This window comes from Lytechinus variegatus, chromosome 6, assembly GCF_018143015.1.
Source record: "Lytechinus variegatus isolate NC3 chromosome 6, Lvar_3.0, whole genome shotgun sequence".
In the NCBI taxonomy this organism is placed as follows: Eukaryota; Metazoa; Echinodermata; class Echinoidea; order Temnopleuroida; family Toxopneustidae; genus Lytechinus; species Lytechinus variegatus.
The window spans coordinates 15,029,564-15,033,073 of NC_054745.1; the positions used below are offsets into that span (position 1 = coordinate 15,029,564).

General features: G+C 39.3%; 1 long non-coding RNA gene across 1 annotated transcript; it reads left to right on the top strand.

Annotated features, from left to right (window-relative positions):
- Nucleotides 1–499: 499 nt before the first annotated feature.
- On the top strand, nt 500–3,275 carry LOC121416526. Its single transcript, XR_005970190.1, has 3 exons — nt 500–539; nt 2,706–2,825; nt 3,261–3,275. It is a non-coding gene; the product is annotated as an uncharacterized LOC121416526 (long non-coding RNA).
- Nucleotides 3,276–3,510: the final 235 nt, after the last annotated feature.

The window sequence follows — 3,510 nt, forward strand, 5'->3', positions numbered from 1 at the left end:
ATTAAAAGGGAAGAGGAGTGAGTAAAAAAATATATATATTAAGGGGAAAAAACAAGAAAAGAAAAAAGGCAATGAAGAAAAGAAAGATTAACAGAAAAGAAAAAAAGACAACGAAAATAAAAAAGAACATAAGAGAGAGAACAGGAAAAAAAGTGAAGGGATCGAAAACTTTTTTCATAGATTCAAAGATCCAAGGAAAACAGTGGCACTCACGCCATCATGGTTTCCAACCCAGAACCAATTGAGAGGAAAAAGAAGACACCCCTGATTTGGTTTTAATTCACCCCCCTCCCCCCCCCCCCCGGCCCCCCATATGCGTTGGCAAGCAGGGCCGCTTGGCTGCGCTTGCTAGCTAGCTAGCTCTATCGCACACACGCGCGCGCGCACGTCTAACCGCCAATTGCAAGATTTGAAAAAGAAAACTGCATCTACCGGGACCGCCGTTTTGCTGTTGATAAGTCCGTCGATAATTCATCAAAAACTAAAGGAACACGGGTCAGATTCGGACGACTTCAAAGTCATTTGTAGAAGGCTAAACAGTAAGTTCTATAACAATTTTCTTTGATTTATTTCTCAAATTGTCTCAAAATGTTAGATGTCGGTCGACTCGGTGTACTGCCACCGCCATTGCCCAGTTGGCGCTGGCCGCTGCTCTACTGGCCGGGACGTGGCTATGACGATAGGGAGTGCTTATGCTTTGTGTTGGCTGAGTTTAGCTCTGCGAGCATTGAATAGATTAGTAATTCGCTCGTATTGCCTGATGTTTATTGTCAATGTGGCATTATCGTGATATAGGTAACCACCATTCACTTCATACAGCAGCGCTTTATTCAGTCGCACGCACGGTTCCCTATTTCCACCTCCATTCACTTTGTACACAAATGCGCGTACACAAATCTATGAGTGGTTTCCAAAACCACGATTTGGCCGTCAATGTTTTACAAAAACATCTCTGAATACGTTGAATTCATGAATGAATGATTTGTTAATGCTAATTTCAAGACTGTCAAAGCGTTAATTGTGAAACACTGCACAACGTTAATTCAGTGAAATTGAAAACTTGCCAACAAATATTGTTTTGGAATTAGGCCTATAATTTGTTGTTGTTGATAGATGTTGGTAAATGAGATAAAATGGAGGTGAAACATGGTAGGGGTCCTAAAGTTTGAAAAATGATAAAGACTACGCAGCCCCTATAGTATAAAGTTACACTGTACACACCACTCACATGACTCATGGCACATATGGTGAAATGTGCACTTTGTGTGTGGAACTGTGACTGGAGTCACTGGACAGAGTGACAAATGATTCCTATTCAATTTTTCTACAGAGGCTGCAATAATTATGCAGAGAAAAGTGGCGCTAATGCAGTTTTGCACCGGCCAATTACCAGCATACCTCATCACCAAAATTTGTTCCCAAATGTCATGACAGGTCTCTCAGTCACATTTCGATGTTAATACCACCGCTTTTCAAAATATTGGGAACGGCTGTATTTAGTCTTCGATCTCGACGCGTTGATCTAATCCGTAGAAATCACTTTGCGGATTGCTTGGATTCGCTGTAATGTTTATTGGGACTGAAGTTAGCAAAAAAATCATGCTAACATGTGACGAACAAACAGCCAGCATGCCGCATGCGAATCTTTTGGTCGCATAACTTCGGTCCATATCAACATGACGGCAAATCCAAGCGATCCGCAATATTTTGAAAAGTGGTGGGCATATTGTGTATTGACCTCAAAATGTGTGTAGACAAATAAGACAATTTCTGGTGGAGAGTTTTGCTCGAAGTTGGCTGGTGTGAAACTTGTGAAGCATTAATGCGGGAGGGTATTATTAGATCTTTTCATGGGGCTAGGCATATCAATTTTTAAAGTAAATTTCATCCTTTTTTTAAGTTTGTCCTGTGATCACAGTTTATCTGTTTTTATTTACTGATCAAAACTTGCCTAAAACAATGTCTGGAATTCATCCACTGGCATATGATTGTCCATGAACGGATCCATGATTTCTCAAAGGGGGTAGTGGGGCAGATTTTCCCAAGGAAATTTTAAATAACAAGCAAACCAAAAAAGAGATCCTCACTCTTGTATGAGACAATATTTTCAATATAAATATTTGCTGTAACTTTCGAAGGGGGGGGGGGACACTTGTGTAAGAAAGCCACATTTTTATCTTGCTCTCAAGGTGGGGGCACAGGGGTCCATTGCAGAAAGAGTTGCGTTTAAACGCAGGTCAAAATCGCAAGTCCCAAATGCGCGCTGTTGATTGGTTGAAAATCAAGTTGCGTATGATATTTAGATTTGCGATTTATTGCAACTCTAAATATACAACGGACCCCAGGTCAAATGTGCCCACTGGATCCGCTTCTGCGATTGTCAATACCAGGGAAATGGAATTTATGTCATCGATTACCCTCCTTTTGAAAATTGCTGCTCTGGAAATTTGATTTCAGATGACAAAGCTATTTCTAGTATAAAGCATGCACAGTTATAATACAGCCTTGTTTGAACTAAGCTGGACAATATCACATTTCCTTATTGTTTTCCTGAATTCTGGGCTGGTAATCAGAGATCAATGAAAAATATCTCTAAAATTAAAGTTCATTCTTTTCTTTACTATATTAGTATTCTATTTTTGTTTGTATCTGCACATACATGCAGATTTTACAACACTTAAATTGATTTTATTTCATTTTCAAAGTTTGGACGACGGATACACTGGATGATAAGGTAGATGGTCCTGCCTTATATGGGAATGACACGACGGGTGTTGAACACAGAAAACGTGCCGTGTACAAGAAAAAAATGGAGTTTATGAAAGGTATGTGTGTAAGAATTTTCTTCAGTAGGAAAAATGGCAAAGCTTCATGATATAAAACAGATTGTATTCCTGCAGTGGCATAGCTGAAAAAAAAATCAGTATGTTGGCTGAGGGGGAGGGGTGGACACTTTGTCCTCAGGTATTCATTTGTTGTGGTATTTGTCATCATTGGGCCTCCCATTAGATAATAGGTTATTTTCTTCCCATCTATGGTTAAACATAAATTCATTTATCATATTTTACAAAATGTTTTGTTGATATTTGTTAATTGGTACCGTTCAATTGAATGGTAGTGTATACTGCAAATTTCTCGATATTTAAAAAAATTTATGAACTTCTAAAGAAAGCTCACACACACGACAAGCATTGATGTTTTGAACCCTTAGCTAATATACTGTCCTTTGCATTGTTTTCATCCAATATTTCTTATTACAGCTTCAAGGAATTAATCCTGCCGGGTACCCATTCACTTCACCTGGGTCTAGTGCAGCACAGTGTGGATAAATTTCGGGCTGAAGGAAAACACACCATGGCTAGGACTCAAATTCATGACCCTCTGTTTGTAAGGTGAGAGTCAGAACCACACGACCACGACGTACCCAAGCTGATGTCATATCCCCACTTGTTCTTTTGTATTTTATTACAAGAAGTCATGCTTATTTACACTTTGTCCTCCGAGAACTAT